Below are 8,401 nucleotides of genomic sequence, written 5' to 3'. Positions count from 1 at the left end.
TAGGCTGCACTGAACTGTGTCATTACGCACACCTGGTTCCAATTCCTCACGGATTGTGTATGTATAAAAGTGCCCTTCGTTTCCCCATTGGGCTGTCGATTATTGTTCCCATGACTGTTGGTCGTGTGAGTACCTATGCGTTGTCTCAGCCTGTGCTGCGTGTTTTGTGTATTACGGGTCCCGTGTTGTTCTACTAGGTTTACCCGTGCTCTTTTGTTTGGGTACATCCCAGTGTTTCGTATATGTGTTTGTTTGAGGTGTATTAAAAACCCAGATGAATTCCTGTGCCTGTCTCCAAATCCTTTATACCAGCGTGACACCCACTCACTAAAACTCTAACCCTGGTTACAGCCCTGGACACAAACACACACAAACAACAAGTGCACATTCTCCTTCGCATACACACTCACACTCAATCACTCACAGCCTTTATGACCTAGATCAGGTGACATTGTGTGAGTCAGTGCTCCCTCTAGTAAGATAGTTAATTTGAGAATCATCCAGACTCCTTTACGGATGCCATTCCCCTGATCCAGCACAACAATTCAATTATTACTGACTTAACAAGGGGGCGGGGCACATCTAATGAGGGAGAGAGGGAGAGATCAGATTGGACTGTGTAGTTTACTCAATCATTAGGCTTGACATTTCAAACACCCTGCTACTTGGTCACTTTATTTTGCCCATCCATCTAGATCTCATTCCATCCATTTACATGTAGCTCTCTGTCTGCCGGATCTCTCTCTGTAGATCTCTCTCTTTGTCCATTTAAAAGTCTCTCTGTTCATCTCCAGGTCTCTTTTTCCCATCCATCTGGGTCAGTCTGTCTTCAACCTGTCTCTCTCTCTCACCGTCTTGTCTTGCTCAGTCTGGTTATCTACTGTATCTTATTTACCCAGTCTGTCTCTCTGTTTACCTCTCTGTCATCCTGTCTCTCTGTCTCGCCATCTTGTCTCACTCAGTCTGGTTATCTACTCTATCTTGCTGACACTGCCTGTCTGTCTCTCTGTTTAACTCTGTCTGTCCTCTTGTCTATCTGTCCCTATGGCTTTGCCCCACCCCCTCTCTGTCCTGTTGTCTCACTGTCCCTCATATCAAACTGTCCTCCTGGCTATGTCCTATTATTTAATCACCTCTCTGTCACTCTCTCTCTCTCTCTCTGCCATGCAGACAGCCTCCCACAGATCTACGCCTGGATCAGCATCTTTGTGTTGGCACTCCATTGTCTCCCTGCACCATGTGTTTCCATTTGTCAAACAGAGTGTCCGTGCTCCTGTATGAACTCCCCCGACAACCCTGTCACATGAGCCCTGTCCCCCTGTTTCCTGGAAATAGTGTACCCTAAACATCAACAACTGAGGGGGGGATCCAGCACAACCATTTACAAAGAGAGGGGGTGGGGGGTGTTAAAGACATGCTCTGATACTGTGGGGAATAAGAAAGTATTTTATAAACCTCCCTCTTTGGGATGTGTCAATGTGTAGTTCATACATACATAATCTATGAGCAGAATTACTGTCTTACCTCAATTAGCCACAAAATCCCTAGTTTGAATCCGACTGTTTTCTTAAAAAACAGAAATACCTTATTTACCTAAGTATTCAGATCCTTTGCTATGAGATTCGAATTTGAGCTCAGATCTATCCTGTTTCCATTGATCATCCTCGAGATGTTTCTACGACTTGATTGGAGTCCACCTGTGGTAAATTCAATTGATTGGTCATGATTTGGAAAGGCACACACCTGTTTATATAAGGTCCCACACTTGACAGTGCATGTCAGAGCATAAACCAAGCCATGAGGTCGAAGGGATTGTCCGTAGAGAGCAGAGACAAGATTGTGTCGAGGCACAGATCTGGGGAAGGGTTCCAAAAAATGTCTGCAGCATTGAAGGTCAGTGGCCTCCATCAATCTTAAATGGAAGACGTTTGGAACCACCAAGACTCTTCCTAGAACTGGCCACCCGGCCAAACGGGGGAGAAGGGCCTTGGTCAGGGAAGTGACCAAGAACCCGATGGTCACTCTGACAGAGCTCTAGAGTTCCTCTGTGGAGATGGGAGAACCTTCCAGAAGGACAACCATCTCTGCAGCACTCCACCAATCAGGCCTCCTCAGTAAAAGGCACATGACAGTCTGTTTGGAGTTTGCCAAAAGGCACCTGAAGACTCTCAGACCATGAGAAATGAAGATTATCTGGTCTGATGAAACCAAGATTGAACTATTTGGCCTGAATGCCAAGCTTCATGTCTGTATAAAACTTGGCACCATCCCTTGGTGAAGCATGGTGGTGGCAGCATCATGCTGTGGGGATGTTTTTCAGTGGCAGGGAATATTAGACTAGTCAGGCTCAAAGCAAAGACGAACGGAGCAAAGTACAGAGAGATCCTTGATGAAAGCCTGCTCCAGAGTAATCCGGACCACAGACTGGGGCGAAGGTTCACCTTCCAAAAGGACAACGACCCTAGGCACACAGCCAAGATTAAGCACATGTGGCTTCTGGACAAGTTTCTGTATGTTCTTGAGTGGCCCACCCAGAGCCCGGATTTAAACCCGATCTCTGGAGAGACCTAAAAATAGCTGTGCAGCAACGCTCCCCATCCAACCTGGCAGAGCTTGAGAGGATCTGCAGAGAACAATGGGAGAAACTCCCCAAATACAGGTGTGCCAAGCTTGTAGCGTCATACCCAAGAATACTCAATGCTGCCAAATGTGCTTCAACAAAGTACTGAGTAAAGGGTCTGAATACCTATGTAGATATGATATTTCAGTTTACTTTGATTAAATTAGCAAAAAAAATCTAAACCTGATTTTGCGTTGTCATTATTGTGTGTAGATTGATGAGGAAAATGTATTTAGAATAAGGTTTTAATGTAACAAAGGCACTGTAGGATGCCCACATGTTGCATACAGAACTCTAGACTACACCGGCTGTTACTGGCCCAAGTAAGCAGTGGCCTGCAGAGACAGAAGGCAATGGAGAGGGGGAGGGAGGGAGAGAGAGAGAGAGAGGGGGGGGGGGGGACAAGATGTAATAATACATTTGAGGAAACAAAAAAACATAAGGTAAAGATAAAGGGGGGTGCGAGAGAAGGGGTGCCATGATAGAGAGGGGGGACAAACTGTTGAACAACCATTAGTTGTCTAAGTCAGGCTGCCTTGAAAGTTTTGGAGGGGAGGGAAGGTACAGATTGAGGGAGGGAGGAAGAGAGAGAGTGTGAGAGAACCGATAGCAGAAGGTCAAACTGTTTGGCGAAATTGTGAGAGGAAGCCAGGGAGAGAAGGAGACAGAGGAAGCCAGGGAGAGAAGGAGACACGGGGAGCCAGGAAGAGAAGGAGACAGAGGAAGCCAGGGAGAGAAGGAGATAGAGGAAGCCAGGGAGAGAAGGAGACAGAGGAAGCCAGGGAGAGAAGGAGACAGAGGAAGCCAGGGAGAGAAGGAGACAGAGGAAGCCAGGGAGAGAAGGAGACAGAGGGAGCCAGGGAGAGAAGGAGACAGAGGGAGCCAGGGAGAGAAGGAGACAGAGGGAGCCAGGGAGAGAAGGAGACAGAGGGAGCCAGGGAGAGAAGGAGACAGAGGGAGCCAGGGAGAGAAGGAGACAGAGGGAGCCAGGGAGGGAAGGAGGCAGATGGAGCCAGGGTGAGAAGGGAGTCAGGGAGAGGGGGGGGGGAAGGGAGGCAGGGACAGAGGGAGCCAGGGAGAGAGGGGGAGGAAGGGAGGCAGTGACAGAGGGAGGAAGAGAGGTAGAAAGAGGGGAGGAAGGGAGGCAGTGACAGAGGGAGGCAGAGGGAGAGAAGTAGAGAGGGGGGAGGGAGGGAGAGAAGTAAAGACGGGGGAGGGAGGGAGCCAGGGTGGCAGTATAGCCCCCAGAGGTGATGATGTATGTGTTGTGTAAATAGATGGGGCTTGGGGTCTATTTATAAAGTCATCTGGAGTGGCCCTTAGCTGGGGTTAGCACAGACCTCCCTTCCTGACACACATGCACGCATGCACACACAAGCACATACATGCACACACACAAATTAACGCATGCACTCACGCATGCTGAGGATTTGTAGTTTTCCTATTTGTGTTAATTGATATACAATTCAGTCTGCCCACTATCAACCAATAAATGCTGCACGTAACTGGTAGCATTGGCTTTGCATTCAATTAGGGGTCAGGTCTACATAGGCTACTGGCAGGCTAACAGCATGGCATGGTTGGGTCTGGGCTATTAGGGTAACATTCAGGGAGGTCATTTTTCATCTGTTGGAATCATTCTCAGTGACAGAAATGGGACAGGTCCCGAGTTCCTTCTACAGCTAGGATGCAGTGGTCTGTCGTTTTGTATCTGCTGCAGGGTATAGTTATTGTACTCAGAGGGACAGTTAAGCAGTTAAGGGTATAGTTATTGTACTCAGAGGGACAGATGTTAGATATTACTGCACTTTGTTAGATATTGCTGCATTGTCAGAACTAGAAGTACAAGCATTTCGCTACACTCGCATTAACATCTGCTAACCATGTGTATGTGACCAATAAAATTTGATTTGATTTGATTTCAAGGGTCAAGGACGCAGATCTCTCCACAGCAGGTTATTATGTTTGTCAGTTGTTGTTAAGGTGGTGACATAACTTTAAAGGAGCGTGTCCTGTAGTTAGGTGTTAGGGTCAGTTTTTGCTAAGGCAGTGACATAACTTTAAAGGAGCCTGTCCTGTAGTTAGGTGTTGGGGTCAGTTGTTGCTAACATCAGCAGTGTAATGATGGTGCCTGATTGACCTGCTTCTAATGAAACACCCTGATAAGCTCTAATTCCTAACATGGGTGAAGAGGGCAGATAGGGGCTTGAGATTGAATACTGAGCTTGGAACAGCCAGGGTATTAGGTATTATTTACTGCTAATGGTAGCCACGTGCGTGTGTGTGTGTGTGTGTGTGTGTGTGTGTGTGTGTGTGTGTGTGTGTGTGTGTGTGTGTGTGTGTGTGTGTGTGTGTGTGTGTGTGTGTGTGTGTGTGTGTGTGTGTGTGTGTGTGTGTGTGTGTGTGTGTGGCTTCTTCCTGTCCCAATGTCTTAAAGGTGCAATGCAGCTGTTTTTATGTCAATATCAAATCATTTCTGGGTAACAATTCAATACCTTACTGTGATTGTTTTCAATGATCTCAGTGATCACTGCTCTACTGCATTTATTAGAGATACCTAACAGATTAACACTGATCCTCGTATAATCATGAAGAGAAATGTTTTAAATCCCAACAAGCTTTCTTCATAATGTATTACTTTGACTTGTCCTCAGCTACATCTCGTTATGATCAGATATTTTTATGAGGCCTGGGCCAATGATAGAAAAAATTACTCTGTAGCTGATTTGCAGCTTTTCAGGCAATTGTAAAATAGATGCACTTTCGCAAATTAGGCCAGCTAAATCTATCTACTGTCTAAGTTCCATCTCAGACTGATCCGTCTACATTTTGGAAAACAGTTAATGCGCTGAAAAGTGGAAATCCCACTCCTTCCCTGCCTAAGCAAATTGTGTCAGACTCCGACATTATTACTAAGAAAAGTGAGATGTGATGCTTTTAATCAGCATTTTATCTCTGCAGGCTTTTTATTGTAAATAAATTGTGGTTTAATTGGCCCTGGTCAGCCAGTCGACTGCCTGCCCCTCTCCCCACCTCTAGTTGTCTCAATGGAAGTTCTGGCAACTTGTAATGAATCTTTGTTTTCATTTCAACAACTTTCAACTTTTGATGTGCTAGATGCATTAAGCAAGATTGAAAAGCGGCCTATATACTCCCCCTTCACAAAGGTGGTGGGTGACCTGTGTGACCTAAATAATGATCACCCATTTCCTAACTCTCTTGCCTAGCACAAATGATCAAATCCTTGGTAAATACTCAACTTAGATCCCTTTTAACGCTGAAATGTATTCTAAAATGAATACCAGTCAGGTAGGTTTCAGACCTGGTCATAGCACCATTTCTGCTATTTCTTTGGTAAACTGATGTTCTTAATTGTTTGAATAAGAAGAAACACTGTGCGGCCCTTTTTATTGATATGTCTAAAGCCTTCGACACAATTACTTACTCAGAGGCTTTCATCAATTGGCCTGGACCAGGCTACGTGTAGCTGGTTTGGAAATAATTTAAAGGACAGAACAGAGTGTATTTACTGATGGTGTTAAATCAGCTTTTCTGGGCGTAACAAAGCGTGTCCCACAGGGATCAATTCTTGGTCCTGTTCTTTTCACTATTTACATGAACAATATTCGTTTCTGTAAAAAAAATTAAGAAATTACTTTCACCTGTATGCAGCTGACACTGTGGTGAAGGCTTTTGCCCCCACAGCTGACCAGCCTCTGTCAAAGCTTCAATCTGTCTGTATAGCCCTGTAGAAGGCCTTTGTTGAACTGATATTGGTCATTAATGCAAGTAAAAACAAGTATATGTTTTTAAAATGTATCTGATGCATACGTACTTTGGATGGTGCCTCATTGATCGTGGCCCTGCTTATGACTATTTGGGTAACTGGATTGATGAAAAGCTATCTTTCAAAAAGCATGTTGATGAGTTAGTTAAGAAATTAATTATCATTTCAATAATTATTAGGCTTCGTCTATAGGAACAGGTCCGGTCTTTTGTTAAATAGCAGAAAACAAATAATCCAGTCAACACTCAATCTGGTTATTGACTATGGCAATATCTAATGAATCCAGCTGCCACTGTATTGAAGCCATTGTACACAGTTTATCATAGCACATTTCGCTTTATTACGACGATAGGTTCAGTACACATCATTGCATTTTGTATCAGAAAGTAGGCTGGCCCTCCTTGAAGTCTCATAGATTAATGCATAGACGCGGTGAAATGGTCAATCAAAATCGACCAAAACAATTGAATTACTATGGATTCGTGTGGGGTAAAGGGCCGTGGGAGAAAAATCCCGAATTTCCTCATTGCTCCCCAGCAAAATTTGCCTACATTTAGGCTATTGTGTATGTGATATCTCACTCTATGTTGGGGTCAAAATCAGAGTATAAAGCTTATATGGATGCCAACCCCAACACATGTTCATGTCATCGTCACCAATCAACTTCATTACAGTTACAAATTACTTTGACTACCACCACTGATTTCTGTATGCTAGCTATGCTAACCAGTTTATACGAACAGGAGTTAGCATTTAGCAGTCACTTCTTCTAAACCTGAAAAGGGACAGCTTCTAAATGTTATGCAGCAAAAACAGCCATATATATCCAAATCTGACTTAAGTAACCACATTGTGGGCCTGTTACAATATATAAGTCATGACAAATTTGAACAATATCCACTTTGTTAGTTCAGATGTTTTGATTGTGCGCCAATATGGTCTGCATTCCATTGACTCCTTTACCGCATCTATTGAGCTCTTTCTGTCTATAAAGCACTCTTTCATTAACTTATGCCATACCTTACCAACCTTCAGATGTATAAGTTACCAGACCCAGACCCAGACCCCGACTCAGACCCAGACTCAGACCCAGACTCCGACTCAGACCCAGACTCAGACCCAGACCCCGACTCAGACTCAGACCCAGACCCCAACTCAGATCCAGACCCTGACTCAGACCCTGACTCAGACTTTGACTCAGACCCAGACTCAAACCCCGACTCAGACCCCGACTCAGACCCAGACTCAGACCCAGACTCAGGGACAGATAACCTATTTTTTGTCCTCTCATGGAAAATGATCTCCAAAAGTCCTTAAAGTTGCCAGATTTGGTGCCTCCAATGAAATTCAGTCGGATATAAGAGGACATTTTTTACTGAAGAATGTGTTTGTTGAAATATTACATCTACATAAGTATTCAGACCCTTTACTCAGTACTTTGTTGAAGCACATTTGGCAGTGATTACAGCCTCGAGTCTTCTTAGGTATGAGACTACAAGCTTGGCACACCTGTATTTGGGGAGTTTCTCCCATTCTTCTCTGCAGATCCTCTCAAACTCAGGTTGGATGGGGAGCGTTGCTGCAAAGCTATTTTCAGGTCTCTCCAGAGATGTTCGATCTGGTTCAAGTCCGGGCTCTGGCTGGGCCACTCAAGAACATTCAGAGACTTGTCCCAAAGCCACTCCTGCATTGTCATGGCTGTGTGCTTAGGGTCGTTGTTCTGTTGGAAGATGAATCTTCACCCTAGTCTGAGGTCCTGAGCGCTCTGGAGCAGGTTTTCATCAGGGATCTCTCTGTACAATGCTTCGATCCTGACTAGTCTCCCAGTCTCTGCCGCTGAAAAACATCCCCACAACATGATGCTGCCACCACCATGCTTCACCGTAGGGACGGTGCTAGCTTTCCTCCAGACGTGACGCTTGGCATTCAGGCCAAAATGTTCAATCTTGGTTTCTTCAGACCAGAGAATCTGGTTTCTCATGGTCTGAGAGTCT

Source organism: Oncorhynchus clarkii, chromosome 2 (assembly GCF_045791955.1).
Source record: "Oncorhynchus clarkii lewisi isolate Uvic-CL-2024 chromosome 2, UVic_Ocla_1.0, whole genome shotgun sequence".
Lineage (NCBI taxonomy): Eukaryota > Metazoa > Chordata > Actinopteri > Salmoniformes > Salmonidae > Oncorhynchus > Oncorhynchus clarkii.
The sequence above is the reverse complement of the archived record's forward strand: the minus strand, read 5'-3'. Positions refer to the sequence as shown.